General features: G+C 39.0%; 1 protein-coding gene across 7 annotated transcripts in view; it reads left to right on the forward strand.

Moving 5' to 3' along the window:
* nrip1b (nuclear receptor interacting protein 1b) overlaps nucleotides 1-25,152 on the forward strand; it is a 60,079-nt gene that overhangs the window by 26,718 nt on the left and 8,209 nt on the right. The window contains exons 1-2 of one of the 7 annotated variants that reach the window (XM_079598969.1): nucleotides 2,983-3,183; nucleotides 24,897-25,073. The exons of 3 other annotated variants lie outside the window; for them this stretch is intronic. The gene's annotated coding sequence lies outside the window, so the exon portion shown is untranslated. Of the gene's footprint in view, nucleotides 1-2,875; nucleotides 3,184-17,963; nucleotides 18,046-18,220; nucleotides 18,351-24,896; nucleotides 25,074-25,152 lie in introns of those variants that run through there. 3 more of the 7 variants (XM_079598968.1, XM_079598964.1, XM_079598970.1) reach the window with 3 other exon arrangements.

The following is a 25,152-nucleotide window of genomic DNA, read 5'->3' on the forward strand; positions in this document are numbered from 1 at the left end:
ATAAGTGTTTGATTGTGCTAAAGTCAAACTATTCCAAGTATACTTTAGGTACATTTTAAATATCTTGCATTTAAAGATTGATATTATTCAAAGTTCATACAATTCTTATAGTGATATTAAACACATTTTAGGCTTAAAGGGTTAGTTCACCCAAAAATGAAAATAATGTCATTAATGACTCACCCTCATGTCGTTCTAAGCCCGTAAGACCTCCGTTCATCTTCGGAACACAGTTTAAGATATTTTAGATTTAGTCCGAGAGATTTCTGTCCCTCCATTGAAGCTGTATATACAGTATACTGTCCATGTCCATAAAGGTAATATAAACATCATCAAAGTAGTCCATGTGACATCAGTGGGTTAGTTAGAAGTTTTTGAAGCATCGAAAATACTTTTTGGTCCAAAAATAACACAAAATAAGACTTTATTCAGCATTGTATTCTCTCCCGGGTCCCGAGTGAAGAAATGCGAGGAAAGTTTAAAAAGAGAAATCCAATGAAATGATTCTATAAATAACTATATATTTGAGTAAATCATGTGAGCAAATTGCAAGAATTGCAGTGAAATAAATACAAAGTTCTGTCATGAAACTCTAGATGGCGCACGCTGATATGTCCTTAACTCAATCTGCTCAATGAATCGCATCATTCTAGGGCACAGCTGATTGGTTCCTGCTGTATCAGCCAATCAGCTCATTGCTCAACCTTCAAATACTTGGTCAGCCTTTACTGAAGCAGTTGCAGCATGCTTTCAGAAACCCTCCACCTTCCCCAGCTCCACCTGTATCTGAAATGGGTAATTCATGTATGCTATATTGCACAGCAGCAGCATGTATTGACAGTAGCAATAACCAACAGCAGCAGCGTAACAGAACAAACATATCAACATTGTCATATCCATTACCATGCCAAGCACTCAGAGAGTTGTCGTTAAGAAATGCTCTCAGGTGTTATTCAAACAGTTGACAGCACATTTAGTGCACATGAACATCACATGCTTTAATAGTTTAATTCCAGTGTTTTTTTAGTCAGAATCTTATTTGAATAGGTGTATAATGAAAGCTCCCGAGAGAGAAACTTGACACTTGTTTATTGTACCTTTCAGCTTCTTGACTTTTTGCTGCCATTCTTCCACAATTTGTTTAGCTAAAACTTTTTTTTTTCAATTCTGAGAGTGAATTTGTATCTGTTGACATTCTGTTGCAAATATCTTACAAATACTCTCCTATGTGTTTGTGCCTGCCTTCTTACGTTTCTAAATACAATTTGAGGTTCAAGAGGTTAGTGACGCCTGTCATGTTTCTGAGTTGCAGAAATTGTCAAACAAAATGTATTTATATGCATTTGAACAGTGAGGACTTGCGGCCATCATGCTTATTTTGCTTATTGTTGTCATATATTTTGCTCTCGCTGGTCTCTCTTCCTCTCTGGCCACCAGATACACAGAGGTTAATGCATGGATGGGGCCAGAGGTCAAAGGTTAATGCCCTCTGACACAGCGGCCTCTTCCCCTTGAGACAGTCAGGCGTCTGAGTTCAAATGCCCTGGGCTCCCTGCTGGACCTCTGGAACCAGAATATAAACCTGTCCTGCATTTCGATGACAGCAGAGAAGAAAGAAATTGCATATAAAGCCATATTGTACAGTAAGACTGGGTTTACTTCATTCAGTCTGAGACACTTGTTTGTGGCAATCAGTTCAAAATACCATTTAGAAAGTTCTGCTAATGATAGTTAAAGAAACCTTATCAGTTTTCGTTCATCTGATGACGTTAAACAATATATTGTCATAGTATCAAACAGTAATATATGAAATCAAACACAAAGAGTGATATATTAATACAATTTAAGAGAACTGCTTTCTATCTTAATATATTTAAAAATGTATTGTATTACAGATCAGCATATTATATGATTTCTGAAGGATCATGAAGACTGGAGTAATGATGCTGAAAATTCAGCTTTGCATCACAGGAATAAATTACATTTTTAAATATATTTAAACAGAAAGCAGTTGTTTTAAATTGTAATAATATTTCAAACTTTTATTGTTTTTGATGTATTTTTTTATCATAAATGCAGCCTTGGTGAGCATAAGACTTATTTCAAAAAAATTCATTTTTGCATTTATGTAAATAAATAAACTTAATAAAAAAGACCTATAAATATGTTTATACAGAATACATCAAAACTGACCAGTATATGTTACCAAAATTTCTATAAATCTATAAAATTCCTGATTCTTTAAAGATGGTTATCAACAGGCTGAATTGCAGATGGTATATTGTCCATAAAGAATATGTTGCGTATGAAAGCCAATCTACAAAATGACTGAAAAAAAAAAAAAAATACTTAAACACACGTGTCTCTGTTCGAAGGTCAAAGGTTGAAGTTCCATGAACCATGGTTCCGTGAAAAGCTTTGGAGCACAGGTCACTGACTCGAGATGGTGAAGGAATGAAGGGCGGATATTGTATCTCCATTCATGTGGCATTTGGGGTCAAAGTTCAAAGATGAAAGGTCCCCTAAGTTCAAAGGTCAACTTGGTGAGATAGCACAAAAATTGCTGATCCGGCGAGATCCAGGAACTTGTGAATAATACTCATTAAAAAAAACTATGTAAACACAACAGAGCTTAAAAAACGTTTTCATTGGCGGAAAATAAATATTCATATATATATAATATATGTCGACTAAATATAAAAATGGTTGAGATTGCCTGTACAACCACACTTTTGGTCCTGTGATGGCTTTGGTGTAGCATATTGTTTATGCTGTCAAATAACTCGCAATATATATTTTTTATAATTTTGCTTCTAAAATACAGTATATCAGAACTTCAGAAGCCATAAAGGCTCTCCTTTTCTCAGATTACTCCAGATTATTAAGGGTGAGAGGTGAGCTGACGCACGGTCTCCCTGTGCGCGCGCACGTACACACACAAAGCGCCTCCTGTAGCTTTAAACTGCGTTCAGTCAGTCAGACAGGGAGGGCAAGAGAGAGCAGGAGGAGGAGTGTGAACATTGCGGAGTTCTCGGGGATTCCGAGAATACACAGTTCAGACTCAGAACCGACAGTCGGTGCCGGAGCCCGATGAGTTTTTGGACTCTTACTTCCATTTGGCGCGGTTCACGGCGCACGTCTGCGCGCAGGAAACACTCGCTCACGCTCGGATAGCGGAATCAGGTACGTGTACAAACGACTCGAAGCCCGCCCAGCAGCTGGCAACACTCCGCTGTATATGACTGAGATGTTTGCTGTATGTTTATTGTGATCTTAGGAGGTGCTGAAAGAAAAACCGACGCGTACGGAATGCGAGACGCCGTTCACACGGGACGCGTTCTTACCTTTATAACAGGACGTTGTGGTCTCGAGACACCCTTTTTGAAAGTTGAACAGTTTTTAACTTGACTCGGCGTCTTAAAGACCTAACAACGAGACCCAAAGACGCAAGAACGTGTGCTGTGTGAATCGCAATGGTCGCTTCTGTCATTTAGTTTCCATTTTGTTTCTCTGTTACTGTCAGTGCGATGTTACCGTTTCATTTATGTGCTGGTTATTACTAGGCTATTCATAGAAATACGGGGATAAGAATAGATTATATAAATTTTTCTTTTTCCCAAGCCAAATCTATTTATGTAATATTATAATGTAAGACTATAATGCAGTGTAAGAAGTCCTAAATTTGGTTTACAGTAGTGATAATGACTTTTAATGATGTTCCATATGTGTGTGTGTGTGTGTGTGTGTGTGTGTGTAATAGACTATTATATATATATATATATATATATATATATATATATATAAACTTGTGTGTGTATATATATAATATATATATATATAGGCAGCATATATTATACACACACTGGTTAATCTGTTCAAAACAAGATATCACCTGCTAAGTGAGCTTGTCAGTAATATATATATATATATATATATATATTTGTGTGTGTGCGTGCGTGCGTGCGTGCGTGTTTATGTAGACGACAGGCATAGATTTTGGACTTTGCATTGTTTATAGTTTTCATAAGGTTTCCTGTGGCTTCAGTCAATAAAAATGGGACTAAAGAGGTCAAGGGTTGAAGTTTGAAGGTTGTCAAAGATCATAGTTGGGGTTCAGTGTTGGTTCAGGTGGCTTTCTTTGCTGAAAGAAAAGACCAAAGTTACAGAAAAACTCACATTTGTCAGTTTCTGCCAACAGTGTAGATGTGCATGTGTTTTAAAGAGATCAGAACATTGTGGATCGAGAAACAACCATTTCTCATAGGATTAGTTTATTAAAATCTTTCACTCTCATCTCCATGAGAAAATGTGCATCTTTATGATAATATATGATATATACACCCATGCCTCTTCATCAGACATTTGGAGTCATCAGAAGAGATGGGAGAGAATCAGGCTGACAGCATTATGTGGCTTCTTTAAGATTGATGCTGACTTGTAATGATGTTATCGTTGCTAGAGAAATTAAAATGAACACACGGCGACCTAATTTCTCAGAGGGGATGTCAATAAAATGAACCGAGAGCGGTTAAAACAGTGCTGGGGTCATCGCCACCTTAAAATACTATCCTAAACTTCAACCTCAACATTCTGATGACTGTCCGCTACCTTATGGCTTAGGTCTTTAATATCATCATATGTTTTACGTTTAACAAAAGAGTGATTATCAGAATGTGGCATTTTTCAGAGCACACACTTAGCAATATTAAAGCACATGGTTTTGCTCGTGCAAAACATAAACTTGCTGGCGTAACATGTCGTAAATCCATAGAAGCCACGGGCGCTTTACACTCATTAACAGGTCAGTTGACAGCTCAGGGACACAGTGGTTGCATGTTTGTTCCTTGTGTAATGAATCTTGTTGTATACAGGGTGTATCAGTGATAATAGGTGGCCTGGAGATCAACAAGCACTTGTGCTGTTTATACGAGAGGTTTTGTACACCAAAAGAAAGGATGAAGACGGTTGTCTGGCTGTGTAGGTGTAATGCGATTTCAGCAAGCCTATAAGATCATTACAAATCACACTGTACGACATGGATCTAATAAACTTGGCTACGACATGTATGTAGACTACAATGATGACACCTATGAATCGTAGGCTACGACGCAAGTTAGTATAGAAGAATAGAACATCATCAGTGTGCGCCAGTGGTAAACAAATAGAGCAAGATGAATCGCACTTTGGCAGTTGTGGTTTTTATGTGCGCTGAAAAGAGAAAGCGAAGGAAGAGAATATGGACGTGGTCATGGCTAGGGAAAAGAGGCCAACTTGACATGCTAATTTGGTAAATGGAGCTTGAGGAAAGTAGTTTTAAGTTTTGGCGCCGTGTCGCGTTGATCAATATGCCATTCATGTTGCACTTTTATTGGCTAGTCAGTAAACGTAGGTCGTAGCAGCAAACACACTATTGAGAGGATCATGCTAAACTTCTGACACTGTCAGAAAATTATCGCAGGCTATCTTTGGTCGCAAGAACAACCTCTCACTGTACGACGTAGGACCACCGTTTAGGAGCCACGCCACGATTGGTCATCTTTTGTCTGGGACAGCCCAAAATCGAACAATGTTTACTGAGCAGAGTTAAAACACTGCGATCGTATGAAATGCAGGGCACAGATTCTTCTCCCCTCAGCCTTGGGACAGAGGCAGGGCTTTCATTTATAGCGATGGATTGATTTTTGCTGATTGATTTACTGCAAACGATTTATAGTTTGCTGAATTTGCGGTGGAGGTTTGCTGGGAGATGTAACTCCGATAAATCGAGCATCACCACACATTAGAACAATAGCAGTGACCTTAACACACCTACCAATCGACCAATCAATGCAATTTTGAATACCATTTAAATTATACACTTCACCGCCCCTTGCCTGTTCGTGTGTATATCGTATACATATTCACATATATTTTGGCCAATAAATTAAGTTAGCACTACACTCTTAATATACATTTTACTATTCTTAGGTCCACTAAAATTATGCAGAAAATGATCATATGTGCAGATAGATCTGGCTATAACTAAATGTTAATTTTGCCTTGTTTCTATTTAGTATTTAGCCATGAGTGTTATGCAAAGAAAAGTGGATGGAAAGCATTTATGTAATGTGATTTGGACTCCAAAACGGACAAATGCTGATCATGAGAAACATGATCTCAACAACTTGTATAACACACAAGTTAATTTAATATAATTACCCGGCTGACCTCTAGCTGCCAGCTGTATTACTGTATTGCCCACTATGTCCTGAGGCAAGATGGACCTGGAGGTCAAGGAATCCTGGCAATTGGGTTCAGGAAGATGTTACTGCTCCTGGGGGACATTACTAATCGTGCCTTATTTTAAGCGGGTTATATGCTGTGCTAAGTGAAACAGCAGTACTTTCCAGTGATTCTGGAGTTTTGCCGCTTAGTCGTTTGTCTCTTTGAGCTGAGAGATGAATACATGCAGATTTTGCAGTTCAAGGCCACAGCGTGCCAAGCTGTCCTTCACACCATATTAGTGGTCTGTTCGTTCAGAAACCTTCAAAGCCCTGAGAAGGACATAAACCCTGCAGTAATGCTGAAGAGATGAACACTCGCAGAATGATCTGCAATCAGCGCATCAGTAAGGCATTCACAGAGAAGGTGACAGGAATGATCCCAGCTTCATTATTTCTCTCATCTAAAAAGCTTTCAGATCGCACTGGCCCAAGCAATTAACTAAAGAGGAGTTTTCAGAATCTATGAATGAAAGATGGATGTGTGGGTTATGAAGACTGCCGCTTGAGGTTGAACCGTTTTGATAAGCATTGTGTGTGTGTGTGTGTGTGTATGTATATATATATATATTAGCGCTGTGTAACGCATTCACTTCTACTAGCCACTGAGGCGGGTTGAATTTATATAATGTATAGAGTTTTCACTAGTCTTTTAAAAAGGCATCTGAAATGATAAACTAAGTGCAATGCAGTATTCTCAATATATATATAGAGACTGATATTTTCCGCAGAATAGATCTCTCCGACAGCGAGTTGACACACAAACCCGCCTCCCCTCACTCACTTGTTTCATTTGCTCCGGTTTAATATTGTTGGTGTTACAGGGCTTGAATTTCTGCGTGGGATTGTTTGTATTGCCCATAATTTTACTTATTCCAACAATTATCCCCCCCCCCCCCTCCCTTTGGAAAACCACTAGCCACAGAGCCCTGTCAAGCCCTGATTATAATGTATTTTTTAAATTTGTATGCATTTTTTTTAGCTGTGGAAAAAAGTAAAAGTCCATATAATTAAAGTTAATTGGGTGCAGTGCAGTGTTGCTTTGGGCCCCATTGACTTTCATTGTGGATGCTGCACATTGGTGGTGGTTGAGGAGATTCCTCCTTCCGTATGTGAAGCGCTTTGAGGTCCCAGAAAAAGCGCTATTTAAATGTAACAAATTATTGTGTGGAGAAAAAACGTGTAACATTTAAGATTCCATTTTTCGTGTGTTCTGTCGTGTGCTGAAGAAAGTATTTTTGTGTGAACTATCTCTTTAAATCATGTGCTTGTGCTGACTCCCCTCGACAAAATCATAAGTAGTCACGGTTATGAGCGGCGACCACTTATGATGGGGTCACGTGAGACGGATGTGACTACCAGGTGTAAACATGCTCTTTATCGCAGCTTTGAGCTAATAGCTTCCTGCTTCTGTGGATGTCGTGGGGCTTTTGTCATAGGGCTGATTCGGCTATGACTCATTTCATGCAGAGATGTCAGGGGTCAAGCTCAGTGGAGCAGATTTGACGCTGCCGTGTGTTTTTGAGCACAGAGCTGCACGCTAAAACCCCGGAAAGTAATAAAGTCCTGTCACTTTTGTAGCAGCCCACCCGTCACTGGCCTCAGACTGCTGAATCACTTAATACTTACTTAAGGGGTTAAAACGAGCTGAGCTGTTGCCAGGCAACAAGGGACACCTCAGCAGCCGCTAGATGTGGGGTGTAGCTATCCGTCCCTCACGCACAGCCAGCGGTGAAAACGTTGAAAGATTCACACCGCATGCCCCTGCTCTCAAAGCACTCTAATGCTTCATGCAGCGAGGCATGCTGGGATATATTATTATGGACTGCTGTTTGTATGCACTCCTGCCACATGAAGTAGACGCGAGGGGAAAGTGTTGGATTTTTGTGTTGAACTAAGACCTCCTCCATGTGAGATGCAATTCCTGTGTGTTCACATCACACACTCCGCATCCCAATCAGCCGCGAGCCGTTGATTAGTCAAGTTTGTTTGTGCGCATCTCTTTCGGTAGTTTTGAGAGATGTCCTTGAACAGACGTCCTTTTGTCCTAGCGGACCGCTCGGGGCTTATGGAGGCAGCGCCTGCTTTCCTGGCATTAACGCAGCTCTCCGACCTTGACCTGACTGGTATGACCCGAAAGCTTTTAAGTAACTCTCTAAAACAGGATTCAGACATGTGACACCATGTTGAAGGGCTTACGTGTCACACTCACACTTGACTACAGGTTTGGGTGAGTTTTTCATTCATATTGTGAATTCACAGCTTCATCGCTGTGCATGATGAATATTGATTCAGGATTGATTTTGCATAGCACAAAAATGAATAATTATGGTCTGGTGCACTGTAGAAGTTTTTTTTGGTTTAACTTTAAAAAAAGCAAGTTACCATGTTGCCTTAACATTGAGTTTGTTGTAATTTTAAATTTTGAGTTAATACAATGAAGAATAATGGTTTAATAAACAGAAACTCAAATGTTATCTTCACACATTAGTTATCGAAGTTGATTTGACAAAAAATAAAAAGTTGTGATAACAAATCATGAAAAAAAATGTTTACAGTGTGGAGACAAAAATTTGACATAATTCCGTTGTTTTTCCACATGCTTCTTCATAAGCTATGGTTGGGCAATATATTTAATGTATTTGCTGATGTTTATGAATTTGCTTTAATGGCTAAAAACTGTGATAGAAAAAATCTATTAATTTAGAACTAGAGGAATCATTTCAACAAAAATATAAGTATAAAAGTTTTTTTTACTGTTATAATAGTATTAAGTATTTTAAAACAGTAATATTCCTGTTTTTTGGAGTACATTTATTGCAATGGCTTGAAATATTCTCAGAAATGAATTTGATATCAGCATTTTTACATCTACTGTAGCTGGTTTAAGGTTCAGTACTCCCAGCGCACTGTGATCAGCAAAGTTTGCCTTTTGCACAAAGCCACTGTGGTTCGAGGTGGTATTTTTCACCAGGTTATAACAAAATCAGTTCTGCTCCAGTGACCTTGAGCTGAAGCCAGATCGGAGTATTTCAGTGAGAATTCCATGTAGGAACTGGTTCACTTGTGGCCGCTGACCTGTTCTAGATGTTTACATGTGCTGTCGCTCTGCTTGTGTAAGTATGTTTACATGTCTGATTCGGTCACAGAGGCCAGACGGCTCAAATAGAGCAGATCTTTTCTTTAAGCCACCCATCTCTCCATCCAGGGCTGCCCTCGCCGGTTATATTAAGGTAGGGCTTGCTCTAAATACACTTAAACGGGTTTATAAAGGTCAATGATCAGTTTGATTCGGCGCCTTGTTGTTGCCCTTCAGATTTGTTTATGTGAATGTGTTAGATGTGTTTCTTAAACACTTTATGATGGGTGTAAGCTTTCCAGAGTGATTCATATGGGTAAAAAATAGTGATAGACTGAGATATATGATGCAAGCCAATATTTAAAGGTGATTATTTTTTTTTATTTGCCAAATGTAAGATGATCAGAAAAGGCAGACAATTGTTAAGCAATTTTGCCCATGTTTTGGTTTTGCCGAGATGTGTGCCGGGTGTTTGCGTTTGAAACTGACAAAATCATTTATGTCAGAGACAGACATATGAGAGCTTGAGTTGTTGTTGGTAGTGAGTGCTTGGTCGATATCTCTTCGCATGCATGTGTTTACTTTGTGTTGTTTGGAAATATGTTCTCACCTTACAGTAATCATACACAAGACTTTCACAACACTGTCAGCACAACACATCCAAATCTCATTTAAGCAACTTGTTAAATAAAAATTTACAAATGTTCTTACTAATATATATATTTATATATATATGTATATATTACACACACACACTTTCCCAATAATATGTTTGTAAGGAATTTTTAAACCTAATTTTTGGCCTGTAACTGTTGAGATGAGGCTGTCTTGTTTTCACTGATGAGGTCATTTTTTGTAAGGTTGTAAATGAGGAATTGTGTACACATGACGTGTGTGATCCAGGCGGCCACAGTTGGCTCGTGAACCGTGTTTAATTAAGGCATGTGTTGTGTTCGTTCCTGCCGTCTGATAAGACCCTTGTACGTCACTGATGCGCGGAGCATGTGCACTCTGAATACTGAGGTTGATGAAGGTGTAGAATCTCTCTCTCTCTCTCTCTCTCTCTCTCTCTCTCTCTCTCTCTCTCTCTCTCTCTCTCTCTCTCTCTCTCTCTCTCTCTCTCTCTCTCTCTCTCTCGTTTGTGTTTTCTCTTCTTCTTTTGCTGAGCTGCTGCCTGATCAAACTCTGCAGCAGTCTTCATGCACTCTCTTTTAGAGGGAAAAAAAAGAAAGAAAAGTGGGCCATGGTGACCTATTTTCCTCACAGTTCAGGGAGGCCGAGGGTTGCGGTGCTGCAGTCAGTCAGATGGGGTGCAGGGGCTGTTGCCAGACGCAGACGCACAGAAGTGGGTCAACGGCAGGGACTGTGTCTTGTAAACGGCTTGTCGAACAGTAGAGAAAGCTGCAAATGAAGCACATATTATATGCCCGAAACTGTTCATGGAGGTCTGCGGTCTCTCAGGAACTTCACACCCATTGCCTCCCCTGGGACAAAAGCTGAGAAAATACAATATCGTCTCAGTTACAGTTTAGAAACAATGGCTCTGCTCACACAACAGCTAAATGCAGTTGTCACTCTTGTTCTAGATAGATAGATGGAAGTATAGGTAACACTTTACAATAAGGTATTAACTAACATGAACTAACCATGAGCAATACATTTGTTACTGTATTTGTTAATCTTTGTTAATGTTAGTTAATAAAAATATTGAACTGATTATCTCATTGTTTCTTTAACATCTCAAATGTTGAAATATGGCAATTGTAACAACCTGAATATCAGTCCCGAACAGAGTGATGATACATTACGGCAGAAATGCTGAGAAAATTCCCTCTCCTTTCCTTCAAAAGTTTTAAGTTTGAAACTATGTATCAGTTTTACAATTTGACTGACTGACTTTGTGATCACCATGATTTCCCAAAGCGTTTCCTTAAAGTCGCTGAATGTACGAGTTTTTTTTGTTTTTTGTTCTTTTTGTTCCATAGCTCAGGGTAATTAAGATGACATCAGTATCTCCACACTGGTGAAAGCCAGGAGTCATGGGAGAATCACTGCATCATCATTACGCTCCTGGACACAGATCCCAGTGGGCGTGGCCTTTTATGACCGATTAGTGTTTTTGTACAACGCAAAAGGTCAACGGATCCTTCAGCGTACTGAGAGAAAGCCACAGAGCAGGCGACTGGACTCTGGAACCCAAAAAGCGTCTCTTTTTGAATAATGACCCTTTATATTGCACTGTTCAATATTTGATTTAAGTGAGCTGGTCTGCATCTAACAGACACAGGGAGACTTTGACCTGACCGGGAGTTTCAGTATTAAAGATTTTGAGTTGTGTGTCACACACACACACACACACACACCATGGCTCTTATCATGAGTACTGTGAGTAATGGAAAGCAGGTTGGCCTGCTCTGAAAGCGTAGGGCGGCATGATTGTAAAACATGGCAATTGCAACGACCTCAATATCAGTCCCAATCAAGCAGTGACACATTTCCACAGAAATGCTCTGTAGTCCCACTTTTCTTTAACTTTTTTAAGTGATTAAAAAAAAAAATCCGGTTATGGATATCCGTTTTTATTTCTTGGCAGTTTAAAGGGATAGTTCACCCAAAAATGTACTCACCCTCATGTTGTTCCAAACCTGTATGCGTTCTTCTTCTGTTGAACACAAAAGGATATATTTTGAAGAATGTTGGTAATCAAACAGTTGACAGTAGCTATTGACTTCCATAGTATTTTTCTTCCTATGGAACCAGGAACCGTCAACTATGTGGTTACCAACATTCTTCAAAATATATCCTTCTGTGTTTAACAGAAGAACTCATACAGGTTTGGAACAACATGAGGGTGAGTAAATGATACCAGAATTAAAATTTTTAGGTGAATTATCCAAGTCTTAACTTTTAACCATACATCGATTACATTCAAAGTGAACATGCATAGCTCAGACCGTTGCTTGTAGCTACTGGACAGGATTTTGAATTGGCTGAATTAAAACATTAAAATTTTAATCCTTTATGATGAACATCATTTCATCACATCCGTATCAAGTATATAGTGTCTAGTTGTTGAAGACTGTTCTTATTAGTAGCTCAATATATTAAATGAAAATGATTGAAGTTGAACCCAATTCAATTCGCTTTACATGCTTATTGTTTCCTGACAGCTATTAGAATGAATAATATATATGGAAACTATCCAGTATTATTAAAGCAATAATATGAAAAAGGTATAATTTAAAGTGTATTCGTATTGATAATTAAGAATAATAGTTAAGATTACAATTACAAAGTGTTACAATTGCACTCGCAACAGAACCAAACATGCTTTTTATGTAACATTTGATATATTTCATGATATTTATATTAATCACTATACTATAACCATTAATAAGTTAAACTCTCTGTATAAGTTAATTTAACTAGTTGCTGATGGGCTCTATTATTTGGCTTTGAAAAATAATGCTACAGTTGAACTAATGGATAAAACGTTAGTTTCGATTATTATGTATTTATTGATAAAGTTGTTTCCTAAGTGTAAAAATAATAAATGTGAAATACAATTTGTGATTATTTTACCATTACTGTGGAAATTGTCTTATGGATATTCTTTTTTCCAGTAGTTTTTCTGTAGTTTTTTCCCCCCATAAAAAAATGTGTAAATTGTTATTCTAAATTCTTGCTTACATCGTCCACCCCTATAGTGTCTTGTTCTTGCTCCGTTTCTCGTCATGTCTACAGCACTGCCGAACCATGGTATAATCGCTGTAACATCTTTTATGACTTATTGCTTCCCTGCTCACTTCCCTAGTTTGAGTCTGATACTAATGGCCCCACAGACCTGATGCCTTGGCACGAATGACCTTTGGTCTAATTGAGTGTCGCATGAGGATCCTGGTGGGTGTTCCTGTGGTAATCTGATGAATTCCAGCGGAGGTGAGGAGAGCGGTGATGTCTCGGACTCCTGCGTGCTGCCAGAGGAGTCCATGGCAGATGGTTTCCAGCAGGATCACATATGACATGCGATAACGTTACAGTCAGGAAAGGTCAGTCGGCACGGCACTGCAGAGTCTCCCGCAAATGACACGATCCACACGTTCCCGGGCCGGGCGGGATTCATGCATGCGCGTTGTGTTCCCGTTAGTTCCAAGGCAGGGTTAGTGTTTAAACATGACATTTCTCCCCTCTTCCCCCACCTTGGTGTCAATGTACAGAGGACAGTCCAAATATTTGTTTAAAGTGATGAACCTTATGCAACCAAGGGCACTGCATTTGCATGATGATAAAAGGCCTTTTATGCTGTCCTGTAACACGTTCAGTGTGTCACTTTTTGTTTTTATGCCATTTCTTTGTTCAGAAAGGCACTGGGGATGCATATGACACCTAAAACTTTATCTTTTTTGGCATCTTTGCACTTTTATTGAAATGATGAGGAGTATAGGTGTGATGATATTTTAGTATTACATATACTATTATATTATATTATATTATATTATAGCTTTTATGTTTATTATATTTTTCATTTCAATTTAGGTTATTTTATTTTTTTACCTCAGCTTTAGTTTTTGTACTTCAACTTATTTTATTTCAGTTAGTTGCCAAGGCAGCATGTCTAATTTTTATATAAGTTTTCATCTAATATTTATTTTATTCTGTTATTTCTGCTTTTATTTGCACTTTTTCAACAAAAAAAGAGCAAAAATCACAATGGAAGTGAAAGGTTCGATCCGTAAACATTAAAATACTGTTTATTGTATACAATAGTTTATCCACAAAACGTAAGCAATGTGCGTAAGCAATATAACACGAATTTAGTGTGAAAAAAAATCACTTGCTAACCTTTCCTGTGTAAAGATATAATCTATTTTATTGATTATGACAACGTAATGCCTAAAACGACAAAAAATTATGAGAACAATGTTTAATCTCAAATTATACACAAGTTCTAACGGAAGAATTAATGGTAGCACTTCATTTTACAGTCCTGTTCCGCATGTACATAATATGCACTTATTATAGCAATTACCATAACTGGGTAATAACTAGGTATCTACCCCTAAAACTTACCTTAACCCATGTAGTTACCTAATACTACCAGTACTTTCTTGGGTAAGTACACTGTAAGTACACCTACTGTAAAATAAAGTACCTAAATGCTCCTATAACATAATCATCACATTTCTGCTTTTTAATCCTTCAAAAATTGGGCCCCATTCATGTCTGTTGTAAGTGCTTCACTGTAAAACGTGTGGTTGTAATGAACCCAGAATACCTTTGGAGATGCCACCATGCCAGGATACAAACCTTTCTTACAAACACACTCTTGCAGAACGCTGGCAGACAAAAACCAAAACCAGCTATTCGCTGAGAGCTTTTTTTCCCCCTTTTTGCTGGATGGTGAATGCCGTCTCAGAGTTTGTTCAGGGCTGTTGTGAACGTCAAGTAGTTCTGCCTGAAAAAAACGTGTATTCCAAGTCGGCCTGGCTAGTGTCTCAGATGCCGTGGAGAGTCATCTAATCCCCTGAAATGGAGACAAACAATCTGTGGAAGAAGGTTAAAAATACACCAGTGAGACATTTTGAAATTCCGCCTCTGTCTGAGTTCAGTGCTAAGGTTAAAGATCCAGCATTCAGATTAGACTCCCCCACTGGGGAGGAGATAACAGGCACGCAGATTGAAAAGAGAGAGAGACGTTTGAGTTGGGGGGGGGGGGGATTTGAGATGTCTATCTGGCAGTGTGAAGGTTTTTGTCTTGCAGATCCAGTTCAAGGACGCCTAGAGGCAAGGCAGCCCTGACTGTGCCATCTATGCATCTCAAGGTCACATGCGCTCACCCTGTGACTCTCAGCAACAACAGGATGAGGAGGGCGGGGGAAATGGGGGCACTGTAAAATCCTTAATTTACCCCATGGTTAACCCCTCAATGCCTTCCTGTGACCGCAGATATTGTGGCTGCGTTGAGGCGCCAGTCAAAGGCTGTCTTCGATTATCCTCAGACGCTTTGAAACAACTCTGCAGTGCCACATATTCCGGTGCAGCCAGGAAAGAGGGTGTGTGTGGTTTATAAATCAGGACGAAATGGAGGGAGAGAGGTTTTAACGTAACTTAGCAATTCAAACGGTCATGCTAACCGCTTCCTCTCATGCTTTTAACTCATGCATCTGTTTTTATCTGTGGCGATTAACAGTTAAAGCTCTGTTAAGTCTGCAGTCTCACTGCCCTAGTGCCCTGCGGTCATACATGAGCTTAGTGTAAAATTCCCCTGTTTTATGTCACATGGCAGTTTGTTTGACTAGTTTTGTCTAAAAGAATCTTACCAGTGTTGAGAGAGAATTGAAAGTATTAGTTCATGACGTACTCTCTTCTGTGGAACACATTTTTGTAGAATATCAAGGCCACTTTTTCAATATAATGGGAGTGAATGAAACCTGGAGTTGTCAAGCTCCAAAAAGCCCCCAAAAAATTTAAGGACCAGACCAAAATTGAATTTTCGCTTTCTTTCGCATGTTCATGCCAGTTCATTATACAGTATTCAACATTTGAAGTGGATAAAAAAAGACAAGAACGGGTATAACTATGATGAAAGGTTTTGATCCACTTCAAATGTTGACTACTGTAGATGTAGCATTTAGGATTTGTGGATAGATAATTTTTTTGAGCAGGATCTTGTCAATTAATCATTTCATCCAGTTCACAGACTGTGTTTCCCAAAAGCTTGAGATCATAGAACCATCGCCACCAATGGTCTCTACGAACAACTTCGCTCACGATGCTTTTGAGAAACGCAGTCCTGGTCTGAATGATTCGTTCACAATTTGGATTCCTTATTGCTTCTAATAAAACTTCTTGTACTGTTTTTCTTAGCACGCTAACCTCTTAATTTTAGAGTGAACCTGGTTGACCTGATGTTTGGCTTCAAAAAAGCAGCGGTCGTGTACTTGAGGTATCTGTGCTAAACTAATCTGTCCCTCAGGCGTCCGTTATCACCGTTTTGCGACTTTTCGATTAAACGGAGAAACCATGGAGACTAAATGATCAATAACCACTGTCATGATTCCGGATTCTGTCTGTCGTAAATCTTCTGCCGGCTGGCAACCAGCTCATTTCATTTCGCTGTTGCAGATTAGTTTCCGTCTTACTCAAAACAGAAGTGTTTTGAGATGATAAATTATACAATCACAACAAATTTGTCAACAATTTCCGCGCTCCCTGACACACTGCTGAGACCGTAACCATCGTCTAGTTTGCATTGCGGTGCATTGTCCTAAAAACACACACCCAAACAGACACTCACACACATAGTGCAGAAAGGTCTGAGGCAATGGCGGGGGAAGAGCATAAATCTTTAATATTAACGAGTCTTGCTGTGGCAGGAGACCCAGCAGCTTTGTCCCTCTCTCCTCTCGGCTCGCCTACGCTCCCTCGTCATTTAATTAACAGTAGGGAGATTATGGAGGCCCCAGGCCTGTGAAGATCTGATTTAAACATGGAAATGTTACATTACTGTCGCTCTTTTGGCAGAAAAAGGTTGGAGAGGAAGTGAAAAGATTATTTCTCTGGCTCTCTCTAGTCCTCCACATTAGTGTATGGTATCGCAAAGTACATCACAATATACTGTACAAGTCGTGATTTAATACATTACAGTGCTTTACATAATTGGATCATGATTGAAAGTGAAACTTCAGTTGCTCGGTATGGATTTGGCCATTTTAGAAATGCAAGTTTCAGAGTTTTCACTTATGTCGACTATCTGCTGCTTTATTCAGGAAATTAAATGAATGCGCGAAATAAGTAAATGGTAAATATTGACATATTATAAGGATTAATTGAAAATCCAAAAATTAAGCCCGGAAATAAACAAAATATTTTACAGTTTTATAAATTTAAAACAATTTTATGATACAATAAATAAACAAATAAATGAAATTTTTCTGCATTTTTTGGCCGATACCGATAACCGATAATTATTTATATTTGAAAGCCGATAATCAATATATTGCCCGATAAATCTATATCCAAATTGTTTGTTTTGATGTTCTCATTTTAATTTTATGTAGCCTATATGACAGACTTTAGCTGTGCATGTTGCACTTGTACTGTATTTTCCTTTTTTGAAGTGATTCCAATGATATTTAAAGCAGTTGAAAACCATCATGGCGAACAGTGCGAATCTGAAGTGTCTCAGCTGAAGGAAATAATCCATTATTTATTGGCTTTAATATATCAGCCAAATTTTCTTATCGGGCTGATACCGACAACATCAAAAATATGAACGTATATCGGCCGATACCGATATGGTGGTCGATTTATCGTGTATCCCTAGTTGATTGTATCAGCCCTATATTCACCCTTTTGGGTATTTTTAGAGTAGATGTTGCTCCTGGTGTCTGCAGCGGGATGAGCAGGGCATGCCGGTAATCAGGTTCCAGTGCCCGCAGGCTAAGAACCTGGAAGCATCGAACATCATGTGTTGCCCAGGCTCTTTCCTTTTCCTGGAACCGAAGCGGTTAATGTTTCTCTGTAATTGGCACCCGCAGCTGCTCTCCAGTTGGACAGGGATGAGTTTGGAGCCTCTGCCTTGCGTGACAGCTGCCTAATTGGGCATTCTCCCCTTGTGGCAGGTGCCGCCTCCTCCAGCCGGGCTGCTGAAGAATGGCAGAGGATTACAGATGAGGACATGGTGACCCTCTCTACCTTCCATTGGTGTGTGTGTGTGTGGGGGGGACTAGTTCAATACCGTTGGGTTATCAGGAGGAAGTGAGGGTGGGGTTCTGCCAGGTGGCGGATGACAGAGTGTCACATGACAGTGTCAGTGTGTCAAGGGCGCATACATCAGCAGTGCTACAGCAACCTGTTTTTTTTTTTTTTTTCTGTTCGTTGTTTTTGAGGTTTTCACTCTAGTTTTATAGCTCCTGGCTGTCTTCACACTTCAGTTCGGAGAGGATGTCAGCTTCCCGTGTGTTCCTATGTAGCTTCTCTTTCTATTCTCCAGCTGTGTATGAAACCAGGTGAGGTCGCGTCCTCTTGTTAGAGGCGATTAATGACACTGTGTAAAAAGCTAATTATTCCTGCTGATGTAAAATGTGGTATTGGCTTTACTGTATCGCTGCCCTGTTGACTGCAGAGTAGAGGGGACTAACAGCACAGTGGCTAGCCTTGGCCTAACGGTTAGGACATGTGTTCTGTTCTCACACATTGAGCCCTGGGGCTCATGCGGCTGTGAGAGTATTATAAAAATAATAATAATAATAATAATAAAATAAAAAAATAAGAAATAAAATATATATATGATGTGTGTATACTGTATATATATATATATATATATATATATATATATATATATATATATATATATATTAAGTGACAGATGATTAAACTGTAATAAGCATCATAAAAAAAACTTTTTTTTTTTTTTTTTTATAGTCACCCGCTCAAAAGTTTGGAGATTTATTCTATTTAAAAAGATGTTTTTGAAAGAAGTCTCTTGTCAAGGCTACATTTTTTTATACAGTAAATACTCATATTGTGAAATGTTATTTTAAATAACTCTTTTCCATTTTACTATATTTTTTCAAAGTAGGCTAGTTGATAAGTGTGATTGCAAAGCTGAATTTTCAGCATAATTACTCCAGTCTTCAGTGTCACATGATCCTCCAAAAATCATTCTAATATGCTGATTTTCAGGATACTTCGGAAGTTCAAAAGAACAACATTTGTTTTAAATGGAAATGTTTACTGTCACTTTTGTTTTGATCAAATAAATGTGTCCTAGTTTGATCAACTAAATGCACATTGAATCTGGGAGCTGGGCATTCAAGATTCAGCTCAATCCCTAAATTGTGATACATTGGTTTTCTCCTCTGACATACCTTTCCCCTTGAGTGTTTATTTGGGTGACTGACTGCTCATGTGTTTCTTTCTGAATGTTTACCTTGGATGCATCTGTACCTGTGTGTGGCGGCGCAGGTGCGTGTTTGGTTTCTGTTTTGTATATTTCTGGCTGTAAGTATGTCCACGTGCGTGTGTTTGTTCAAATGGGGCCGTGCAGCTGGGGTTGTACTCCAGGTTTGACTTTCACCTGATTTTCCCCCATAGCCGAAGTGTCGAGTGGAACGGCCGTGTAATCTTTACCCTGACGTGTACACACAGCCATTCCTCCCAGCCAGAGCAACCCAAGGAAAGAGTTGAAATGCGTGTTTGAGTAAACGTGTGATTGGGATTATTTGTGTGTGTGTGTGTGTGTGTGTGTGCGTGTGCGCGCGGAGAGAGAGATTCATTAGTATTCTGCTGAGGAGTCCTGCCGGTAGAGCAAATTGATTACCACACTTCACCTGTCTGAGCCTCCCGAGATCTGCAGCGAAGACGGCCATTCTGTCTGCACTCCCGTCGACTTCGTAACGGAGGGCCACTCTCATTAGCCGTCATTAAACAAAGCTTGTAGTTGGGATACTGTTGTCTTAAGTAGTCCTAGCTAGTGTGAAGATTGCTGCTACAGTCCTGAGGGGTTTCTTGACATGAAGATTTCAAGCGGTTGTTAAAGGTGTTTTGTTGGAAGGGGAATAGATTGTTTGTGTATTTGTGTGTGCTTTAAATTGACTCATCTGTTCAGGTGACCTTTTGGAGTAAGACTGCTAAGGGAATTCATATCTATCTGTGCTAAACACTTGTGAAGTGTGTGGAGAGGAGTAAACCAAGGCTGTGCATCATTCAGAACGGAACGGAAAATGCTTTTTGATTTTCATCTTGAATGTGAATTTGAACTACAACTGAAATATTGTTGTAGCTGCACGATATTGGAAAAAAAAGTATATATTGCAATATTTGTTTTTCTCCTGCGATACTGCGATTTTAAAAATAAATTTCACCAGATGATTTTATTAGCTCTATTTGAAAAGAATGAATAATTCTAGAATAATTTAGGTGATTTTGTGAGGAGTGAATCTGCATAGAAAATTATAAACGAATTACAAGCATAGATCAATACAATTGAAATAAGCAGTGCTTTATGTTTTTCAGGTAAATCTAACAGTATTCAGGTACAGAAATGGAATAATCAAATGTAAAATAACAGAAAACAGCGCGCGAGTCTTCTTGCTCATCATGCCTGACTCGACTTAAAAACACATGCAAATGATAAACTGACTCTACGATAGTTAATGGTTAAACTTTGCAAATAATCCGCGAATCACATGCGTTCTGAACCGGGGTGCAGCTGGTCCGTACGATGCATATACTTGTGATCGCACATCCTGCAGATGCGCACATCGCAAGATCGATGCTAAAACAATATATCGTGCAGCCCTATTATATATAAAATAATGATTTTTGAAGACAAACTTTTAACTTTTGGGGTAATAGGTAGTTTAACAAGTCTTCAAATTTGACAATTTTATAGGCTTTACAGAAGGACATACTGTATGTATGGATCAACATGGAAGATCCCTTAATTTCCCCTGAATGTCATTACCTGTTAAATTTCTTTGAAATGCAATTCAGCAAATTCCACTTCCTATCACTACAATTCAGATTCAACTTCTTGTGGGAGTGACTAATTCAATTCAAACTTAGAAAGTAGAACGATATTTGCCTGAGACGTGGTGTAGATGTAGGAGCAGTGAGGAACGGGGTAATATCTATTTGTAACTGCCTGTGTTTCTATTAAAGAGACAGCGGGTGAGTAGATATGGAGGAGTTGGCAAGTGGAGTCAAAGTGTTTCTGCGAGTAGATGGAGCATGTGTGTGTGCGCACTCCAGCCTCAGTGATAAGAGCGCAGAGTGAATGAGATGCTGTAATCTTACTCGGGTGGCATTTCGTTGGCATGTTCCGCCAACTTTGGTGCCAGCTGTAATGATGCGCCAAGAGGAGGAACTCGGGTGCTCTGTGTTTTCATTGGTTAAGTGCACTTAATCGATTAAGAAAATGAATAGAATCTGGTTTGATTTTAATTACTAGCCTTATGCTGAAGTTTATGAATATGAACATTTTGTCATGCACAGAGCAGCAGAATTATAATGAACTAGGGGTGTAACGATGCATTGTTATATAGAGATATCGCGATATAAAAATGTGACTATGTATTGTTGATGTAAAAGATATGATTCATGATATACAGTTATGCCGGGCGTACACCAAAGGATTGTCACAGTCCCAGACTAAAGACCGGCAGTCTTTAGGAATCTTACTGGAGTCTCGGCGCGCTCCCGTCGTCTCGATCGTTAAATGTGAGGGGATAATCTGCAGTCGGTGACCCGATTTATGCCAGTCTTTCTCTAGTCTTTCATATCAAACATGTTTGATATTATCGCAAGTCCTAGCGTAGTCATAGTGATGTAAAACCATCAACAACCAATAAATTCGTTCTCAGAAAACCGGAAACAGGAAGCCATCAGTCACAACAATGAAACATGTCGACGGACGTGGAAACACAACGAGCGCCAAGTAGGTGAAAATGGACCGTGGATAAAGAGGAGCACCTTGTCGAGCTGTGGGCAGAGCAGCCGTGTCTTTTTGATGTAAACTGACATTTATTCCACGACAGAGTGGAAAAAGAAAAGAAGTGGACCGATATTGCCGAAGCCATCGACATGTCTGCATTTAAAATTATACCCTTTCAAGACATTTAGTTCAAACTATTGTTCTCATCATATAATGATATAGATTCATAACCCCATATACAGTCATGTGAAAAAAGTTAGGTCATCCCATTAAATAGTCAACTCTTTATTAAAAGATGTTCACATAACAATGTCTAATTAGATTTTTTTCATTCCTGGAAAAGAAAGTGATTTATGGTAATTAAACAATATAAATTTACATATTTTTACACATCAAACAAAAAATATGCATAAAAATGGCTATTTTAATGGAGGAAAAAATGTGTTGTAGTCTTGTAAATAGTGTCACTACAAGATTCAGTGTTTGTAAAATCTTTAGTCAGAGACTGTGAGTCTGTGAAACCAAGTCTTTAGATGTGAGCTGATAATCTTATAAAGTCTTTTCTAAATCTTTTCAAAGTCTTTAGGTGTACAGAAGGCATTAGTTGTATCCAAGACTCAGCTTACTGTATTTATAAGGTATAATTCACCCAAAAATTGTAATTGTCATCTACTCACCTCATGTCGTTTCAAAAGATTTTCATTCAACTTCCAAACACAATGGAAGATATCTTATATTAAACCTGAGAGATGACCTTTTGTGATCTTTAAAAAAAAAAAAAAAAAGTAATTCAGCATAAACTATATACTTTTATTTATTTGTGAATGTATGTTTTATTATTTTATTTAATTACATTGTCTGTGTTTACTAATTGGTCAAGTCTCTTTTGAATAAGTTCACTGTCAAGGGCGTTTTTTGGTTTGTTTCTAATTGTAAGTTTGTTCTGATTGACTTGGTTTTAGATTTATAGCAGACTCCGTTTGCAGAGCTCCATGGCATCTCGGCAGCTGTTTACTTGCTCTCTGCTTTACTCCAAAAGAGCAAAAGTTCACTGATGTGGACGCTACAGTCGTTTTTGTTTAGGTAGCACGTCGCTCCCCTTATTTAATTTTCTTGAGCCATATTGGATTTACAAAATCTGTCCTGCGTATCTGAGTGAGCGGCCCTAGCCTGGCTGAACACCAGCTGCCTACGATAACATGATGGAAAGCAGTTCACACAGCTCCCTTTCCTTTAAAATTTCTTTAACCTTGGCTTACCTTTAACGCCGGGGAAGCGTCTGCCAGTCTGGTGTCAGATATTAGCGATATGCGCAGCAAGGACCGGGTTGTCACTTTTTATTAACACTGAGCGCTTTGCATGGACTCCAGCTGTTGCGTGGACTGAGACTCAGGCGTACTTGACCTTGACTCACAGCACAGTTCCTGCGGCTCACCCTATTTTTAATCATGCATTTTAAATGGTGCAAATGGATTACGGTTCCTTATAATGGGGATCATTCATTAACCTTTTTTTGTAAGGGTACTTTGTGGGACGGGTTGGATTCCAATTAATTTCATACCCCACATGTGAGCGTCACCGGATTGGCTTTGGATATCAAATCCCTGACATTTGCGTCAAGAAGTTAGGCGTTCACAGTTAAGGCCATATTTTGTCCAGCTCCTCAGGGGAAATTGCCTCTCAGCCACTGATGATGGTTTGACCTTCCTGCTCGTGGTGTCTGGGTGAGCAAAGAGAGACGCCCTGCCATGATAAAGCTTCCTGTCTGCCGCTGTTCCCTTCACCACTGGCTAGTGAAATCACTTAAAATGCTGTTGGGTGTGAATGTTTGACATTGTCAGAGATAATGGATAATCACTTGCGGACCGCTGAAGGGAGAGAGATGGAGGGGGGAAAGAGAGAGAGGGAAAACATATTTTGTATTTCTTGTTCAGAAGGGTCATGTGCAGAAAAGACAAATGGAGTGTATGCTGTGAGATCGAATCTTAGACCTGTGTTTCCTGTCTCTTGTATGCCTGCTTCCTCTCATAATAGACTTTCAGAATATAAGATTGTGGAAACACTTCAGTATGGGGAACACACATTAACTATTAACTACAACTTTTGCCTCAATAAACTCCTACTTAACTGCTTATTAATAGTTAGTAAGGTCGTTTTTGTAGTGTTTAAGTTTAGGTATTGGGTAGGATTAAGGGATGCAGAATAAGGCATTAATACTACTAGTACTAATACTAGTACTAATATTAGTATTTAAGTAAAGAGCCAATATCCTAGTAATATGCATGCTAATAAGCAACTAGTTAATAGTGAGAATTGAACCCTGAAATAAAGTGTTACCAAGATTGTTACTAAAGTAAATGCGTATTTATATACTTATTTATAGTCCTCCTGGTTAGGAATCATTCACCCAAAAACGAAAATTATGTCAATTTCTTCCCCTCATGTCATTCCAAACCTGTATGACGTTCTTTTTTTCTTTTGCAAAACTTAAAAGATTTTTTTTTTTTTTTCATACAATGAAAGTCAGTGTGGTCTCATCATGTTGTTTTGGACCCCACTGACTTTCATTGTGTGGAATAAAACTCAAAGAAAGAAAGTCACACAGGTTTGGAGCAACATGAGGGTGAGTAAATGATGACAGAATTTTCATTGTTGCTGAACTATCCCTTTAGTTTTCCTTTTGTTTTTATGGACAAGAATCTAATCTAGCTTGATCCGATTGTAGACCAATATTGATTTGTCTTGAATGATGGGTTTACTTTATTGTTCTTATGGTCCAGTTTTTCAGCTTGTCTGTTTATCTTCTTTCTCCATCTGTCCCAAGTTTGAACTTTTATTTGTAGTGTAGCAGCACCTCCATTGGCAGGAAATTAATCTTAATCTGGCCCATTAAGATTAGTGTGAGACATCAGATGGCCCAGATTTAGCAGGTTGCCCTCTTTGTTGTTAAATTTAGGTCAGTGGCCCAGGCTGATAATGTAACTGAGACTGAATTAGTTAATGAATTAGTTTTCCTCTCCGCTGTCCTCGCAGTCGTAACTTGTTGTGTCCAACCTTTGCAACTTAATGCAGTTTGCATCACATTTAAATGCGTGTGACCTTGTGCTGATTCTCGCAGGATTTTCCGGTCACGTCATCTTGAGGATCTTAAGTTACTACAGCACATTCAGGATATTCCAGGCGTGAGCATGCTGTTGAATTGCTGTAACAGCATCCCCAGCTCAAGGTCGAGCTAAACTCCTCAGCAAACCACTGAAACGCGTTACCCCGTTGCTGAAGGGGCAGGACATGGAGGGTAAGATGTTCTCTGGCAGCTGAGCACTGCTTTAGGGGAGCTGGAATCCTGTATTAATTAACCTTTGTAATGGTGGCCC

Source organism: Phoxinus phoxinus (genome assembly GCF_949152265.1).
Source record: "Phoxinus phoxinus genome assembly, chromosome: 23".
NCBI lineage: Eukaryota > Metazoa > Chordata > Actinopteri > Cypriniformes > Leuciscidae > Phoxinus > Phoxinus phoxinus.